This window comes from Ursus americanus, chromosome 36 (assembly GCF_024610735.1).
Source record: "Ursus americanus isolate L20-20 chromosome 36, mUrsAme1.1.p, whole genome shotgun sequence".
NCBI classification, from domain to species: domain Eukaryota; kingdom Metazoa; phylum Chordata; class Mammalia; order Carnivora; family Ursidae; genus Ursus; species Ursus americanus.
This window is the reverse complement of record NC_142162.1, coordinates 16,208,139-16,227,348: the sequence shown is the minus strand read 5'-3', so window position 1 is coordinate 16,227,348 and position 19,210 is coordinate 16,208,139. Positions and strand designations below refer to the sequence as shown.

The 19,210-nt window shown below is 47.3% G+C and overlaps 1 protein-coding gene across 3 annotated transcripts in view; it reads left to right on the top strand.

Moving 5' to 3' along the window:
* Nucleotides 1-2,139: 2,139 nt before the first annotated feature.
* RORA (RAR related orphan receptor A) overlaps nt 2,140-19,210 on the top strand; it is a 1,262,587-nt gene continuing 1,245,516 nt past the window's right edge. The window contains exons 1-3 of one of the 3 annotated variants that reach the window (XM_045814466.2): nt 2,140-2,204; nt 4,673-4,795; nt 14,646-14,705. The gene's annotated coding sequence lies outside the window, so the exon portion shown is untranslated. Of the gene's footprint in view, nt 2,205-3,140; nt 3,256-3,756; nt 3,809-4,672; nt 4,796-14,645; nt 14,706-19,210 lie in introns of those variants that run through there. The other 2 variants (XM_087859286.1, XM_087859285.1) reach the window with 2 other exon arrangements.

Genomic DNA, 19,210 nt, shown 5'->3' with positions numbered 1-19,210 from the left:
TATAAATGCTGAATTGGCTTCTTGAATTAAAATAATCATATGTGTCTCTTGAAAAGATATTTACACTGACAGGTTATAAATGCTAACTAAATTCCTTTCAGACCAAGCAGCCAGGTCCCTTAGACTTGGAGGCATTTAATTTAGGAAAGGTGAAGTTTAAGATTAATTAATGATTTTAAGTTATTTTTTTACATTATTTACAATGTTTTAGTTAAGTGCTCCAAAGAAGAGCCAAAGTCTTCTTTTTGCAGGGAGCGTCCTTTTGTGTTTTCAAATCTGTTATTCAAAAGCCGTGCTTTTGGTAAATTTGGATGTTGGGTCTTCCCGGGAGTACTTACCACTATGCTGTGCAGAGTCTGATTTTGGTTTTCAAGGTTCCGAGTGTATTCATGTCCTTTGGACTGGAGACACTGTTTTGGACCACGTTTCTTTTCTAAAGCCACCTCTGTATGAAAACCTTTCACTGAATGTTCCACATCCCCTTCCTTTTAAGCATTTCCTTGAATTTGACCTTTCTGATTTGAAATTCTAGTGTCTGCATTTTTTCTCCCCCAGTCATCATGGATGCTGAGTGTGGGTGCTGGAGACGTGGGTTGTGCCTGCCCCCGTGTACAGCACGTATGGGGGAGACAGTAAAGCAGAGAGGAGAGAGCAGTGCCCTTTCCAGCAGACGGTGTGAACCTCTGCACAGTGGCCGAGGGGCTCTGTTAGTTCCTCAACAATAACATGGAAATAATAAGACCTGTCGCGTGGGGGCGTTGGGGAGATTATATGTGTAAAGTGTCTGGCAAGATGCTTGCTGCTCAGAGGATCCAAGTAAATAACTAATAATTAAGCCCCAGTGGTCTTTGATTTTGTCACTTTGACCCAATATTCCTGTTAAGTATCTGTTTCCCCACCCTGTTATCCCATTCGGTAGGTTGCATCAGTATCCAAAACCACACAAAAATTAACTGTGCAGAAGGTATAAACCTGTATTGATAATCCTTATTTAGTGCTGAACTACTGCTGTTTCAACGACAATTTTTAGTTCAGGTGAAAATGCAGGCCCACCTCCGTTCATGCCCACAAAGTAAGGCAGAATGCATCTGCGGGAAGCATCGCTGGAGTGAGTCGAGGTCCTGGGACCGCGTGGGCACTGCAGAATGGACTTGATACTTGAAAGGGACTGAGAAAAAGACCAAAATGTTTTGCAAATAAAGTGATGCGATTTTAAAAGAACAGCCACTGCTTGTCTCGGTTTTCAGACCTCCTGTTGGAAAGGGCTGCGCCCGCATTGGACGCCCAGACTTGAAAGTTCCCCGAAACCAGGAGAACCATGTGTGAAACCCATCAAGGGAGTAAGGCTTCCCAAAAACCCGACTTCATTGTTTTTCTTGGAGATGGAGAGAGCTGCTGTTCAGAAAAATTTGCAAGGTTTCTGTGAGTTGTTATGAATCGAAGGTCATTCCCTGGACTGGATTCGTAGGAGGCACCGGAGTCCGCCGGTCGGTCAACGTGGAAGCAGATGTGTGCTGGCAACCCCGAAGCAGAGGAAAGAAAATCTAGAAGAAAAACTCCCTTGGCTCTCCTGGTCAGGTGTCACTTTGCTGCTCTCCAGACTGTCTTTCCCCCGGATTTCCACTAGAGGGCGCCGAGCTACCAGCTGTGCCGGCGCCCAAGTAGGGGTCTTTACTGATCCTGGTCCCAGGAGAGGGTTGGGGCCTGGGGCAGAGACCCCGGACGATTCTGGGTCCAGTTTGGGGTTCAGACTTCCCTCAAGAGGTGACCCTTCGACTCCCCGGAGAGGGTGGGGACCGCGAGAGGCCTACACTTCAGGACCGGGACTTTAGAAACCCCAATGAGGGTTTTTTGATTTTTGATCTTCTCTTTGTTTCAAAAGGGCACTGCAGGGATGAATTCTGTCGGACCCCAGGGCTCTGGGGACTCTATTTCCTGAACCCCAGTTGCCAGACCCCCCCTCCCTCCAACATATGTCCTTTTGGGAGCACTAGACTGGAATATTTGAAACCAGAACTCCAGAAAATCCAGAACAGATGTTTTCCCTGAAAAAGGCAGGCTCCGCGTTGCAGAGCCCCTGGGCCTCCGTGCCCCTCCCCGCCCCTCCCTCCCGCCCGCCCCCAGCCGCCCTGCCAGGGTTGCTCCTGCAGTGGCACTGTCACCAGGGCGCGGAATCCCTCCTGACTGCAGATTCTCAGGAACAGGTTAGTGGTTCATGGCGCCCTGAGTAGGCTCCCTCTCTGCAGGCTCTGTAGGCGGCAGGATGTGATGTCTCCCAGTCCTGCCCGGCCGGCCCCATTCTTTGTTTCTCTTGGCCTTGTGTTGGAGGACCTAATCTTGAGCGACCTGCCTCTGTATAAATTACTTCTGCCCCTTTGCAGCATTTCCTGAGAATAACCGGGAGCCACGTTTCCACTGCATTCTACGTCTTACAACGTGCTTTTTGCACACATTATGTCATTTGATACTTCCGCAACCATAAGGCATGGCTCTTGCCCCTCCCACCTCACAGATGAGAAAAACAAGGCCTAGAACGAGTAAGTGCTGGCCCTAGGACTTGAACTCACGTAATCTGATTCAACAGGGAGTGCTCGGATTTTTTTTTTCTTCTTCTTCAGGTCTTGGCAGCAGTAAGAATTTATTTGGGTTTGACTCCAGGGAAAACCTTCTGACTCCTTGAGCCTCACATGGGTGTGTGTTACCGGGAGATTATGACATCCCCTCCAGACACTCTTCAGAAAATGGCAGCATGTTTTTTTCCTGGACTGGTTGAAGGGCATCCTTCCTCAAGGCAGGAGGATGAACTGGACAAGCCCTGGCGGTGGCTTCTAACCATTCTGTTCTGTAGAACAAAGCCCCCAGAAATAGACGAATCGGTCCCTTTTACCATAAGAACATTTGCGGATAATTGCAGGAAAACAGGCTATTTCCAGGCTAATTAGTAACTAGCGTGGAGTCTTTTAGGAGGTGCCCATCTCGGTAACAGATTAAAAAAGTCTATTCCGCTCAAGACCTCATTGTTCCGCATCTCGGCGGCTGTCCCGCGTGAAGCCTGCAGTTCTCCCCGTGGCCACAGGGTGGCGGAGTGACCTTAAGCTTCTTTCTCGCCTTTCCGTCTCAGGACAGGAAGCAAAGCTCACGATGAGCAAAATGGAAGCAGCTAGGAGCGCGTTCAGAGTGACATGGACTTCACGTTTATAACCTCTTAAAAAGGGAGCGGAACGAGCTCTGTTTCCAGAATGTCAGTGACGGGAGGTAGGCAGGAGAGGGGATGCTGGCTTCTGAGGTCGTAGAAGAGGCTCTTAGCGAGGAGGGCCAACTGCCCTCCATGGCCCTACCACCTGGCCGATGCGGAGTGGGCTCTGCCCTGCGGAAACCCACGTTGGGCATTCCAGAACTGTTGCCTGTCCTCCTTCTCTCTCTGACCTTTCTTCCCTGGGGCTTTGCTTTTAGAGGTGTTTTGCCCCCAGTTTTTACTCATTCTTCCTTAAAGGGATGGTTTAAGTGCTGTGTAAAACAGGGGGAAGGGGATGAGGCACAGTCCAATGGGCTAACATCCGTTTCTGAACCTCAAATTTAGACATATGTATCTGACATGAGTGTCTATATCCGGGGAGATGGTGAGGAAATATTTAAATGTGGCACTAATTTGGACTCCGGGTGGTAGAGGCACTGCGCACGCGCGTGCGCGCACACACGCATGAAGCAGCTAGACGTGCAGGAGCGTTCACTGCGTGCCCACGCCGTGCGCCGTACGCCGTGCGCCGTGCTGTAGGCGTGAGCCGCTGCCGGGACGCCGAGGGCCTTGGTAAGCTCCCACAGCAGGGGGAGCAGGCAGGAGCCTGGCAGGTCCGACCGCTGCCCACGAGGAAACGCTGGGCTTTCTCCTCCTGCAGCTCGGCCGGGCTCCCCAGGCCGCCATAGAAAGACAGCAGAGGTTTAGTGTCATCAGCTCTAGTCTTCTTAGCAAGATTAGCAGAAACAATGTTGAATTTCAATGTGGGAACAGTTTCCATGCACATCTTGAGAGGTGGGGGAGCCTGTAACATTCCTCCGTAGAAATGATTGATATTCATTTTCTCAAATCTGAGGCTGTGGACGTGTGCACGCGTGCTTGCCTGTGTTTGTGCATCAGGCGCACGCACACGTAACACACACGTGCCACAGAACAGGAGGCATTGCTGCTCGAGTCTCAAGACAGAGGCTGTATGTAATAGCTTCTTTCCTCCTTCCGGAGGCACTTTCGCATCAACATTTATGCCATTAATTTATTAGTCTTTTATAGATATTCATAGAACACCTACTGTGTGCCAGGCCAATTAAAATGAATCAGAGGCATGCTTATTTTTGGAAAAAGGCAGACCCCAGGGAATCCACCCTTTATTGGGTAGGGAAAAAGCAGTGTTGGAGCTCTGAGGCTGAGGATGCGGGCTTGGGGCTGCTGCCTGGTGGGCATCCTGGCCCAGGCTCTTCCTGTCTGTGTGTCATTCACTTTCTTCCAGACAAATACCCGGGTAAGAGTAGCACCCCCATCACTACACTGTTGTCAGGAGCAAATGAATGAATACAAAGGGCTTTGCATGCAGGTGGAAAGAACTCAATAAATACAGAGCCATTAGTATTCTTCCTTTCTCTTTGTGAACTAAAACCTCCCACGATCTTCTTTTAACAGAGAGCTCTCCTGTGCTTATGGACCAGCTAACATGGAGACTACAGGTGAACCGGACACAGCTATTTCTCTTCGGGAAGCTGGGGGCAGCTGGGGAGGCATGTCATCGTGGCCACCAGCGAAGGGGTAGATGGTGATGCGATGACTTCAGACATAAGCCTATCGCTCTGGCCAGTTGGGCATGGGGTGAAGATTGAGGGACGGCTGCTGTGGCCCCTGATTCCGAGCGGGTTACCTGCCTGGGAGCCTCCAACCTCCTGAGGCATCTCTTCTGAGTCTTATCAGCAACTGCAATTCCTTAAGGAGAGTAAGCTCATCAGAAACAAAGGAGGACCCTTCTTTGGTCAAGAGGAGTCTAGGGCATCAGGGGATCACCTTTAGAGACAGTCTAAGGTCTGGTTTCTGAGGGATCCCCAGGTCACGGAGCCCCTGTGTCATCTTTTAGGACTCAGTGGTCAGGTCCGTGCTGGTGCCCGTGAGACAAGACGCCCCTGACAAGGTGGCGTCTGCACACTTTACACCCGGAGCCTCACCCAAGTTCTTCCACCTTCCCGGTTGGAGTGTGGAGAGGAGCCATGTGCTTCGTTCCCTAAGCCTTGAGTTTCCTGGGTCGAGAATGAGTGACCCCAAGCTCTCAGCAGAGGTTGGACCAGCTCCTGTCAGGGAGGCTCCAAAAGGCTGTGAGCTGAGATCCACTAGGGACCTCATGCTGCCCTCAACCCAGGACTGTGGTGGTTAATGGGTTGGTGCCAGGCACGGGGGGGGGGGGCGCTCTGTAAGTGTCTGCTGGGAGAGAGATGGAGAGAGAGGGCAAGAGTGAGCATCAGGGCCCCACACCAGGCCGCAGAGTGGCAATGAGGTACCGTGGGAGGGGTGACACTAGGGATCTGAGATTCTTTGCTAGCCTGGTGACCTTGAGTAGACTATTTGACCCTGTGGGACCCCAGTTTTCAAATCTATAGAACAGAGAAGAACTGTTGTTGCCACCCTCACTGGGTTGGACCAATGTCAGTGAGTCAGGCTGGTGTGTGCAGGCAGCTGTGGTCCTTGAAGAGAGGCTTCTCCTCAGGGACTGGCATTCTGGACACATCTCCTGCCTCCGACTCCCCTCCCCAAGGTGCGGAGCGCCCGGGTGTTCACAGCCCATCTGTCCTCACCGCAGGGCTAACACATGCCCTTTCCAGGGCCAGGGCTGGGTCAGTTTTGAAGTCATGAGGCTCTGACCTCACCGAACTTCTCCCTTCCTCACTGACCCTCCCACCTATGTTGTGCTCCCTCACACTGCGGTGTCTGGGGGGAAGCCTCACTTTGCCAACACCCTTTCCTTCAACCAAACCCCAGGCTCCTCAGTTTCTAGGACTGGCAGACTGGGCAACATGGGCATCATGGTGGTAACACCGTAACCCCCTCCCCCCACTCCCACTCCCACCCACGGCACTGTTTCTGCAGTGCGTCAGACTTAAGGTTTGCATAAAGAAAACTATTTGGGTCTCATGACAGGGCCAAAGGTGTCAGAAATTCCTCTTACCCTTCAGACTATCCAGGAGGCTTTGCCAGGGTGTTGGCTTTGCTGCTGTGGTTCCCCCTCATTCCTCCCCATTTGAGCTTGTGGTGAGGACACTTACAGGGTCCCCTCTCCCTGGACTCCTCCCCACACCCCCCATGTTCTCAGCACCCGTACTGCTTGTCCCCCTGAAGTTCCCACTGTCATGGGACATGGACAGTTTCTTGCTCCCAGGTCTGGTAGGTTTGGGTCTTGTAGCGTGACTAAGATATGTCGCCATTGACAAGGTGCTCGTAGGCTGGTTGGGGGCGACAGACGGGCTGTAGATCTGGCCTCGTTCTTGCATCTGTAACCTGGGTTTAGCTGGGTCCCTCCGCTGAGCAACACCAACCATCCTGGGTGTTCCTCGGATCCACTGAGGCCAGACCATCCTGTGTCCCCATTGACAAGTGTCTACTGAGCACTTCCTGTGTTACCAGTACTGGCTTGGGTGCTGGGGGATTTACAGTGAACAAGGCTGTTTTCTCCATGGAGCTTCTAGTCTAGTGGAGAAACAGAGGAAACCTGAAACTACATAAAGTATTGTATGTATCAAAGTCATGATAATTACATACTTGTTATCCTCGCTTCTGTCCTGTGGCATGCAAGGGTGCTGCTATTTTGTGGGAAGCTCTGGGTTTGTCTTCTGTGCGTGAGCCCCATTTGCTTATTTTGATGTGTTCATGCAGCCCTTCTCCACCAGTGTTCCTCTTGGGAACCACAGAACACAGAAAATGATCTGAACGACAATTTTCTCAACTCTGAACCAGAACCACTCTGGATGCAGAGGAGAGAAGCAAATTCACTATATACCATGGATGCCTTGCGGCACTGGGCTTTTTTTTTTTTTTTTTTTTTGCTCTCTGCTCTTTGTGACATGTTCTTCCATTTCTCATCCTCTGAACATTGGTTTCTGTCACTGCCTCTTCTGAAATTTTTATTTTTTAAATCTCCCTTCTTGGATTATTTCTTCTATCCTTTATCGTCCAGAGCACAGAGGAAGAAAGAGAAACCTGGGGCAGTGGTGGGGAACTTTCATTGGCGATGGTGATGGTTTTTCTGAATTGGAAAATCTACATGCAGAGGAGTAAAATATAAGATAAAACGTGTTGCCATCAGTATCCAAACGGGACTTTTTCGGTTAACCATTAAGAAGAAAATAAAAGCCAGCGAATACCTGTACTTATGCCCTGCCCCCCCCCCCGGGGGGGGGCACTGCTGTGCCTTTTTCTCCTGACTCCTCCCTGGACCCCCAATTCCGTTGTGTAGGGGCATAAACCGCATTCAGTGTGGGGCGAGGCTATGGTCCCTACTCACTGTAGTCTGGGGTCTCTAACCCTGGGTGGAGCGCTTGGAGGACAAGGAGATAAGTAGGATTTCCTTCCAAAAATGCCCGGCCCAGCTGTGACTTTGGTGCTGAAAGAGGTTTTGCAGGTTGAAGACAGTGATTTGTTATTGTTATTGTTTTATATTCATCAAAGGCCTGCAATGTGCTGGACGACATTGAAAAAGATTCGTGGTGGGTAAAATGACACTGAGCTCAGAACTGGCCCGCTGCCTCCGGGTCTGGCAGGCCAAGTTCTGGCGTCTTCTACTTGTCCACAGGAATGACCTCAACAAACCAGAAATGAAAAGCCCCCCCCCCCCCCGCCGCCCCACATAGCTCTACTGATAATTCTCCTTAAAAAGGGCATTAATTCTTATCATCTTCCCTGCCTTGGGTTAAAGAGGGGACAGTGATATGGTTACCTTCAAGAATGAAAGATCCAGGGAGGGAAGGTGACCCAAAAAAGTAGCAAACAAATCAGTGTGAATGACATCGTTGAGCCAAATCTATGACGTCAGCACAGCTGGGCTTCAGTTCTTCCTCCCCCTTTCCCCTGGTTTGGATGCTCCCTCCCTAAGACAGGTGGGGTCCTCATTGTCCCTCCCCCATCAAGACCACCTGCCAGGAAATGATTAGATGCTCATTCAAACTAAAGAATGTTAAAAAGAGACAATAGGCCCAAAATGGTGGAATGGAATGTGAAACCAGTCAGTCTCCGATTACCTGGTCTGCACTAGTGACGTATTCTTCCTGAGAGTCTCCTGAAACTCTCCAGAAGGAACTGACCTTACCACAACCAGTCTACTCTTTGCTGGTAAAACTTCTTGTCCTCTCCTTCCGCCTATAAAAATTCGTCATGGGTTGGGTTAGAATGACACTAGGTCACCCACCAACCTCATGAAAATGTCCATGGTGCAAGGTAGACAGTAAAACAGCACACAATCCCCAACCCAGTGGTACATCCCCCTTAAGTATTATTTGGCTGCAAGGTACCCAAGGCTTGTTGAAAGAAATGTCATCCTTGAATCCTAAAGAGCTGGGTATGCTATTTTCTCTCATACCTACTTATTTTATGTCTAAGAACTGTGGTGCTGGAAGCAAAAAGTGTCTAGAAAGAGACAAAATCTTTTTTTTATTTTATATTAGATTTATTGGATTATGTTTTGACCATACAAAGGTTACTCTAGCCCTGTTTTTAGGTGAAATTTTCCATGCTAAATTTTCAATATATTAGAAAACAGGAGATGGGAAATCCTACTAAGCCATTGCTATTTTTTAAAATAATTTTTATTTTGTTATATTGAAAAAGACGAAATCTTAAAACGGCCTAAAGTACAATGACCATTATGGGGAATGCTCCAATTAGACAAGATCATTCATTTAAGACATGCTCTTGAAAGCAAGGTTCTTGAGTTAAACAGGCAGAATGGGATACCTATATTAATTGGTATTTAAAGCTTCCAAAAGGCTTCAAGATTTCAGAATAGCTTTTTTTTAAAAAAAGATTCATTGCAAAATCTAATGAAAAATTAAAGACACAGAGGAATCTAAAACAAAAGACTATGAGGCTTCCATGACCCCTACTGCTCCCCTCTGTCCTCTTTTCCCTACACACGCTTTCCAGTTATCCTCTGTCTAAACTGTCTTTCCATTCTAAAGAGCCCACACAACGATACACAAAAGTCTACCGAGTTAATGACCTTATAGATGTCCCCCATATATACCTTTGAAGGAGTCCTCCCATACAGACCCATCTAGGATGGATGGGACTCTGAGGGGTTTTCTGGTAAACTTCTATGTTAGTCCCTTAAACAGCTAAGGGAAATGAAAATTAAAATTAAAGGACAACCTTACCAAGTTCTGGCATCTAACAGAGCCTACAGATGGGATCCGTTGCCAGTGAAGGGTGAGAGTTCTTACCAGAATTTCTACCTGTAGTGCCCGGTCAACAGAGGAAAATAAAATTTCATGTGATACCTTCTTTTTCAAATCCAGACCCATTGGCTATAGGGACAGTCATTACCTTCTTGTTTGTGTTGTTTTGTGTACTGATAATTTGGCTTTGGTCGAGTTGGGGGTCAAATTGGGGGCCCCAAAATATGACCGGACAGAAATGTGGTTTGCACCCCATTTGTGGCAATCCGTGTGTGGACAGAACTCCATTTGTGGCTGGGTTCCTACCAAATGTTGCCGGACCTCAGGGGAATTGTCAAAGTCTTGCTTTTTTCTGGTTACTTTGGGAGTGGCTCTGGATCTTGGGAGGGTAATATCTATACCCTCTTTGGGCTTCCCTCTTATATCCAGGGGAGGTTATTTAATATTTCCAGGAACATTTACTGTTTGTCTCAGGTTTTAGCCCGAGAAAGGATTTTTTTAAGTACCTCTGTGGTCAGAAGTCAGCCAGCTTGGAAGCTGATATTCAGAGCCTGGTAGAAATGTTTTTCTTCCCTAAGCTAAATGTATCCAGGGGGTGAGAGAGGACACCTTCTGAAGCCTTTTTGAAAAGGCTTACTAAGACATTCCGAAGACACACAGCTCTAAATCCAGAACATAGAAATAATGTGGTTTGATAGGCAGATCAGCTCCTTGATAGAATTTAAGCTGCAGCCCAATTCTTTGAGGAATGAAAAGCAGCTGTCCTTAATCTTACAAATCTTTGCAAAACCAGAAATGCAGCTCTAGAAACAATTCAAAGTCTGCCTATCCTTTTTGCCAATCCCAGAAATTTCCCTATTTATCTCAAAAGGCTTGTAAGTCTTGTAGGAATTCTGGCCTTAAGAAACGAAATTTGTAGCTGAAGCAACTTGCATTCTTTCCCCATGCCTTTGAGATGTAAGTGTTCTATCTGGCCTTCTCCAGGAACGCCTGTCTGGGTCACCTCTTTGGAATGTGAGTTTCAGGGAGGACATTGTTATCAGAAGGAAAACAAGAAGGGGAAAAGGTGATTTGGAACTTTGGTGAATGCAGAATCTTAAATGTCTTCTCCACAAATACTAGTAAAAAGCTGTAGTCACTGAACAGGCCACCTTAATTTATGCCATCTGCCAGAAGCACAATTTGGATCTAACTTCTTTTGTAACTAGTGTTCTTTGTATTATTTTACCTGATTCATCACTAGAACTTGAGAATGGAGTGTGTGACATCTCTGTTTGTTTCTGTCTGTAGGGTTATGTATGTTTCTCTCTACATGTTGTAAATGTGTGATACTTTCTACCTCCAGATAGTATGGCTAAACTAACTGATAAAAGAGCTCTATTTAATTGATTCAAAGATATCTAGTTACTAGGTAGGAGGGGCTAAGGTGCCTAACCATTACCCGATGGCATGAAATGTACCACATCTGGGATGGTTTACCCTTTAGGCCAGTAGGTTCAGCCCTGACTGAATATTAGAGTCATTTGGTGGGGGTCTTTTAAGCCACACCAATGACTGGGCCCCTCTCCTGAGATTCAAATTTAATTGTTCTGGCGGGGGAGGGGGAGCAGCATTGGTGTATTTAAAACACTCTCCATGTGACTGCAATGAGAAAGCAGAGCTGAAAACCCCTGCTAATGAGGAAGGCCAGAGAGAGGGGCAGCGAACACAGAGGAAGTTTCTCCAAGGATTGGGTGACAGCTATGACTGTGCTTACGCAAAGAAACTCAACCTTAAGTCCTGGGAAGTAGAGCAAATGAATTAACTCCCAGGGAAGAAAGGGTATGGAGTGGCTGGGCCAGCTGAAATCCTGGAGCTCAGGAGCCAATTTACTAAGGCAGCATCATTAGGGTAGTCCTTGAAAGCACTTAGTTCAGAAAGAGACCCAGAAATGTGGGACTATTCCAGCAGCCCTCAGGTCCTGACCTTTATTTTTCTTCATCCCCTGGCAGTGGCTGGCTTGACTGGAGGAGCCATTCTCCAAGAGTCTGGAGGTGCCATGGAAGAGGGCCCCAGAAGGGGGCAAGAACATGGCATAGGGCAGACCAGGGAAAGAGAATCTGAACCTTTGGAATTGTGCCACCAGCATGAGAATCCTCCCATAGTGTGGAGAACACTGAGTCCGATCTCAGAAGGCAGTTAGTCTCCCTGCGGCTTCTCTCGTAGGGCATGCTGCCCATGCCTCCGCTAGATGAATTCCATCAGAGTAGGGTTGGTTGTTCCCCAGGCTGCCCTCATTAGCATTGCAAGGCCACCCGCCAGTTTGAGAGGGTATCTTGTTCATCTTTGTACCCACCCCCAATGCTTAACAGTCAGAAGTAATAGGTGTCCAAAAGGGTGAGCAACTACCCCAGTTTGCATGAGACTGAAGGGATGCCCAGAGTGTGGAACTTCTAGTGCTTAATTGGAGAAAGTCTTGGCAAGCTGGAATGTATTGATCACCTTACTGCCCAGTGACACCTCAGAAGCAAGACTCCAAACTGGTGAGTGGTTGGCTGTCCTAAGGCTTCAAAGCGGCCTTGGATCGTGTTAACATGGCCTGTCTGGGGGGCAGCTGTCTTCCTAAAGGATGTCTCCGACCTGACATGAAGACCCTACTAAGGTCACTGATCCCACCAATTATTTCCCATTTCTTCTGACACATGGAAAAGAAATGATACCAGCTATATGGGTGGTGGGAGAGAGAGAAGTGGAAACAACATTTTAAGTCAGAGGCTGAGAGATAGATGGGAAATTTACCTCTGCTTCTGAGAAGAGAGGAATGTCTGGAAAACAACATCTGCCTACACGAATGGTACAGAAGAATGGTACTAGGCACAGTACATAGTAATTACCAAAATAATGGCTATTCTCTTTGAACACTTGTGTTATGCCAGATGCTGTGGTAAGACATTTTTTTAAACATTTATTTGAACAGTGTAGGAAAACATAAAAAATTAAAATGTCCTATAATCCCAAATCTGAGATGGTAGGTGTGATTACATAAAGTTAGACGGGAGAGTTCTCCTGCCTTCGCCTGGGCCATCCAGTGTGAACACAGCTTAAACAGGGCGGGTTCTTCTTGACTTTCTCCACGTAATGCAGATATATCTATGTCTGTGTCTGTGCAGATGTGTCTTCAGTAGAATCAATCAGTACGTTTGGTCTGCAACTGTTTTTGTTTTGTTTTTAGTAAAATATAGGCAACCTTCTTTCCAGATCATTGGATATCAATCTTTGTTCTTTTAACTTCTGCATAGCATCCAGTGTATGAATATGGCATAATTTTTCTATTTCTCCCTTATTGGTTATTTACTTATTTCAGATATCATTAATATAATCAATATAGTTACAATGCCACAATTAAACATTTTTACATCTTTTTACATATGTGTACAGATCTTTGTGTTGAATACAGTTTTCTAAGTGGGGGTGTCTGGAGCAGAATTCATCTACATTCTGATCTTCATAAGTATTGCAAAATTAACATCTGAAAAAAATCCAAAATTACCAGTTTATATTTCCAACTCCACTTCTCTATAACCATGCCATTACTGGATGTTATCATTTTCAAAAAAGCATTTGCCAGACCTATGTGTGCAAAGTGATATTTTCCTGAACATGCATTTTGCTGATTATCTTTTTTATCTGAATCTAAGCATCTTCTCATTTGTTTTTTGGCCATTTAAATTTCCTCTTCTGTTTGTATCCCCTACCTAGTTTTTCTATAAAGTGCTTGTGTTTTTCTTATAAATGTGTTACAGATCTTTTTGTGTAAGACATACAAACACTTTGAGCACTATATCTTCTCTATTTTACTATAGTTTTTGTTTTTCAAATAACATTTTAATTTTGATTTGGTAAAATCTGTCCATTCGTTGCAGCTTTTTCTCCCTTCCTTAGATTTTATATGATGGTACCATCCTTGCTAAATTCTTCTCCCATATTCTTACATTTGAATAAATGGTGCAAAGGGCCAGGAAAAATCTGTAGGACCTCAGAGATATCGGTAAATAGGGAATGAGTGACAAAGTGGGAAAAAATGTCACAAAGACAGAATGTAAATTTCATAGATGTTGCCAGGTAGAAACCTGGCCAGATTTTGTTATGGGAGAAGCATATAAAAACCCTCTATTCTTTTATTCCCTTCTCTATTCATTTTTGGGTTTGAAAACACTCATTTTGGAAAACCTGGCTTAATCGTTCTAGTTGTGAGCATCCTGCCTGCCCTGCCTCACACTTCCGTAGCTATGCCATCACTGCCACGCCCTGGCAAGATAAAGCTGTAAAAGAAAGAAAGAAAGAAAGAAAGAAAGAAAGAAAGAAAGAAAGAAAGAAAAAGAAAAAGATGGAAAGGGCCACCCATGGTGGCAGAAAGTGAATTTCTAGCCACTGAAGGTGTTTAAACCTCTCGACGGAGTTTTAGAGAGAAAATGTGGTCGTAGGTTCCAGTGACCTGTAAGCCCCCTTCTCACCCTGAGATTCTCTGATTCTGGGATTCAGCAATGGAATGTATTGATAAGAAGGAGTATCATATAATATGTTTCATAGTAGTAGAACTGGAAACCATAGAAGGGGAAGGGGAGTGTAGCAAGTTTTCACTGGAGTGCAAATCCCAACAGGGAAGGAGGGTGCTGGTGGAGAGGGCAACAGGAGGCCTATTTTAGGAGTGTATGGATAGTACTTTTTACAGACCTAACACAAAGCTGGCATGAAGGCAGGATCCAGGAGTGAAGGAAGACTTCAACCATCTGGCCATCAGCCTGAGTCTCAGGCAGCTAAAAACAGATAACGTCTTGTCTTGCCTTGCTGACAATTTCATCTCCAAAGGGAAAGAAAGCAAAGAGGAAAACTGGTTAATTCGGACCTGAAGGAATCGATCTGGGGTAGGAGAAGACAAGTCCCTGGAAGACTGTGGTCCCCGTGGAATCAGTCTACGAGGGAAGAGAAGCTGAGAGTGGAATGGGTAACATCATCCCCGCATGACCCCAAAAGGGTCGCAAAGTGGAGGGGTGATTCTTACTCCCCCAAAGCCTTAAAGATAATCCTGGTTACAGGGACAGGAGGCTTTCCAAAAGAAAGAGGTGAAAAAGACTCATAAAGAAACCACTTCAGCCACACCAAAGAGGGGTGGAGTGTGTTAGGCAGCCTTCTCCAAAGAGACAGAACCAATGGGATGGACACATACTCACACTTTTTTTTTTTTTTTTAAGGAATTGGCTCACATCAAAGTTCTGAAATCCATAATGCAAGCTGCCAGATTGGAGGTTCGGGTAAGAGTTGATTTTGCCATCTTGAGTCCAAATTCTGCAGAGCTCCAGGTTGGAAACTCAGGCTGGGTTCTTAGGCTGCAGTCTTGAGAACTCCTTCTACTTTGGGAAACCTCAGTCTTTGTTCTTGACGCCTTCAACTGATTAGATGAGTCCCACATACATCATGGAAGCAAATCTGCTTTACTCAAAGTCTGACCTAAATGTTAATTTACTGACCTAAATGTTAATTTCATCTAAAGAAACCCACCTTCCTGGTGACATCAAGACTGGTATTTGACCAAACAACTGGGCCCTGTAGCTTAACCAAGTTGAAGCATAAGTAACCATCCCAGGGAGCATATGGCCAAGGGCAAATTTGAGAACACTGCCATAGTGTAGGGTGAATCCCAGGAAGGCTAAGGTGGGAAATGGCTGTAGAGCCACCTAGAGACCATGGTGGGGACAGTAACAATTAGCATGCAGCAGGCAGGTGGGGCACGGAGTATAGCAGAGCACACATCACTTGTCTTCTCTCTTTACCAAGGAGAAATATTTCCAACCTGGAGTAGATAAAACTTGAATGTATAAGAGAGATCGGAGACTGGAGACAAGAGATGTGAGCACCTTTAAATGGACAAGGCTGAAAGCGGAGACCAGTTCAGCTCAGGCTGCTGGAACTTCCTGGAGATGCTGGACCCCTGTGTGGATCGTAGAGAGATCACAGAGAGCAAGAAAGACTCAGGGGCTTGCAGGCTAGTATTCAGCTTTTCATACAGGGAGCATACTGGATGTATATTGCCAGCCAAATTCTAAAATAAATTACAAGCCTCTGGTCTGAGCATTTAGAAATGCGGGGTTTGCTGAGTGAGAGCCAGCCCGGGGTCTCAGGCTGGAGATGTACCTCATGGCTGTGCATATGCACTCCTGAACACACGCTCGTCTTCGCCGAGTCCCTCTAGTATCCCTTCTGGGAGCTGAGTGGAGTCAGAGGCTAAAGGGCTTGCCCCAGATCCCACAGCTGGAAGTATGGGACTCTGAGCATTAGTGGAACTCGAGCTTTTTCTCCATCTCTACCGCCGGGCAGCAAACTATGGCCGCGGGCTGAATCTGGCTCTCCAGCTCTTTTTGTATGTTCTGTGAGCTAAGAATGGATCTTTTAAATGGTTGGGGGGAAAAACCAAAAACAACAAAAGGGATTGTGTTTTTCAACATGTGAACATGATAGGAAATTTAAGTTTCCGTGCCCAAAGACAAAGTTTTATTGGGAGACAGCCATGCCCTTTGTCTATCCTCTACGACTGCTTTTGTATGAGAACAGCAGACTCGAGTAGTTGTGACAGAGATTGTTGACCTGCAGTGCCTGAAATATTTCCTCTCTGTCCCATTGCTGAAAAAGTTTGCTGACCCCTGCTCTCCAGCCTCTGAGGCCGCTCCTCTGTTAGCAGTGACTGTCCTAGCAGAAAGCATCTGCAGAAACATGTCAGAACCTTGGAACCCAAAAGAGGAGACATGTTTTTCACATTGGCCCGGCTTGAGTGAAATGACACCACGTGGCAGGGGAAGGGGACAGGACAAAGGGGCATGATGAAATAGATCCTGGGATCTATTCTAGTCTTCCAGACAAATGGGCCTGGCTTTCAGTAGAGCCTTTGTCAAGTCTCTTGTGATAGCTGTGGATCTAATACAGAAAATGTGACTCTGATGCTATCAGTTCGATGCATGTGTCATGGGCTGGTCAACTGTTCCCACAGGACGGGATTAATGAATTGTGGCCAACCTAAGGCCTCTAGTAATATGCAGCTGGGTCATGTCTCTGAGCCCGTCCTCTCTCACAATTACATCAAATGTTTGGATGAAGACACAGAGAGCATGTTTACCCAGTCCAAAGTAAAATAAATCTGATGCATTAGGAGTTGAAGTCAGAAGACTAGGAGTTTTGCATTAACAAGGAGATTATAAGATACAATATCATGAAAAAGCAAATGCAATTTTGAGGCTAAGAAGAGGTGGCGGGTGCCCAGGTCAAGAGAAACCCCAGGACATGCAGTGCATTGGGCAAATGTGCTGGCAGCATCGTGTCCTGTCCCGGGTACCACCTTGCCAGAGAGACCTTTGTAAGCGAGATGACCAGTGAGAACGTGGCCAGGGTGGTGACAGGTCTGGAAACAGTGCTGCATGAGGAACAGGAGAAGAAGAATATCTGGCTTGGGGAAGAGAACTTAAGTAGGGCATTGCCTTAGTTGTCTTCCCCAGAAACAGACCCCGAGACGAGGAGTGGGGCATATGTTTTATTTGGGAAGTACAGAAAACCCTGGAAGGGGAGTGGGGAAAGGCAGCTGGGAAAGGGTGTGTTATCCCGCCGGCTCCCACTGTGGGGAACTGGGCTGCAAGCTTTGGGGAAACTCGGAACTGGTGGAGAGCACACATCTCAGTGATCCCACCCAAGGGGCGAGGGATCCCGGGCCTGACTGAGGTCTGTGCTCAGGGGTCTACCCAAGGCTTCCAAGGGAGTCCCCAGACTCAGAGAGCCACACTGAGAGGGAGGCTGTGTGGGCCTGGTGCCAGCACATGTGCTACGGGCTTCAGAACCGTCCCCAGAAATCTGAAGAGCTGTGATGTGGGTGACAGTTAACAGGAAGCTCCTGCCACAGCTTGGCTATTGTGGACATTGTTGCTATGAACATGCGTGGAATATAAGAAATGGTGCAGAGGATCATAGGGGAAGGGAGGGAAAACCGAATGGGGAAGAAATCAGAGAGGGAGACACCATGAGAAACTCTTACTCCGGGGAAACAAACAGGGTTGCAGAAGGGGAGGTGGTTGGGGTGATGGGGTCACTGGGTGACGGCATTAAGGAAGCACATGATGTGACGAGCACTGGGTGCTCTACGCAACTAATGAATCAGTGGACGCTCCATCAAAAACTAGTGATGCACGATACGTTGGCTAGTTGAATTTAAATAGCAAAAAATAAAATGAATATTCATGGCGGCAAAAAAAAAAAAAGAGTTGACAGGAAGCGAAGCTGTGATGAAGGGAAAGGCTTTTCTAAGGGTTGTAACTCCATGAATTGGTGGCATCACAAAGCAGTGCAACCCCCAGCGGCAGGGCCTGAGGGGCCCAATGTCGGATATGCTCTGGAGGCGTTCTGGCTTTGAGGGCGACACTCAGGACAGGCCGTCCCTTTCCAAGTGCTAGATGCTCTAATTTTCTGAATGAAATTCTAATGGGCTGTGGAGCAGCGGGTAGTGGGTGAGAGAAGCTGGCGGTGATGGCGAAGGGCTGGGGGTGGGTGAAATCACACCGTGCACACTGCGCCCCACGCCCCCCCGGGGCCGGGGCCAGCCCTGGAGTGATGGGGAACTGCAAGCCAGCTCTGGGCCAGGGCTTTGATCCTCCCGATTCCCAGCATCCATGTTGGTGAGCAGAATGGAAGGGTCCTTGAAATAAAGCCCGAGTTCAAAAACAGCCCTTTGGGCAAAAGCATTCATGCAAGAGGCAGTGGGGGTCCTACATGCCCCCAGCCCAGTGGCCCCTCAGCTTCATTTCAGAGGCCTCTGCGCCCCGAACCCCTCCATGCCTTCCCTCCCAGACCCTCTGAGCTGGAGTCAGCCGTTCACGACAGAGGCAGCTCATTATTTTACTGCAGTTGACTTGAAATCTGAAATCAATCGGGTATCAAATATGCAGTCCTCAGTTTGATACCGTTTTTCAAAGGTGCAATAACGTTCAGAAATGACACCGCGTTTCCTAATTATGAAATTCTGTCGCTGCCGCTCCGTCTAGGATGACTTGGCTGCAGGGTTTTCTTTTTCTTTCTTTCTTTCTTTTTTTTTCCTTTCTTCTTCTTCTTCTTCTTTTTTTTTTTTTTTTTTAAGGTTTAGCATACACCACGATTATTTTAAAATTGATTTGGAAGAATGTATTTCATCAGTGAACTACGAGCGTGCTTATTACTGAAGTTTGGAGGCAATTTGAGAGGAATGATAAATTAGCACAGAGACTCTGGAGGCCTTGGAAACATGCCCTACCGCTTCCTTCTTACCACAGCTAAGAAAACTTTTCACCGTCAGGGCCTCCAGACTCTTCTGCCCGCCTCGCCCACGGCACACTAGTCAAGACGGTGAACTTGCTGGGGATGGGAAGGGGGCTGCTGGGGGATCCCTGCCTGACACCAGAGCTGTGGAGCAGCTGGGAGGAAGGATGGAGGAGATGTGAGAACCCCCGGGCTCTGTCGGGCCCCCTAAGCGCCACAGCCCAGAAGAGCCGCTACAGAGGCTGGAGCTCCCGCAGAGCCGAGGCTGTCCTTGCTTGGGAACACAGAGGCCTGTGTGTGGGCGGTACTGTGCCATGAGGTCCCAACACTGAAAAAGTGGTTCGAAGCAAGTCACGGACACACAAAGGCATCTTGAGTCTCAAAAACATTGCGTTGAACGAGAAAAGTCAAACAAAAATGGGCACATGCTTTCCGAGTGCACTGGTATCACTGTTCTGGGATTCTCGAAGCTCACCTATGGTTATGGATG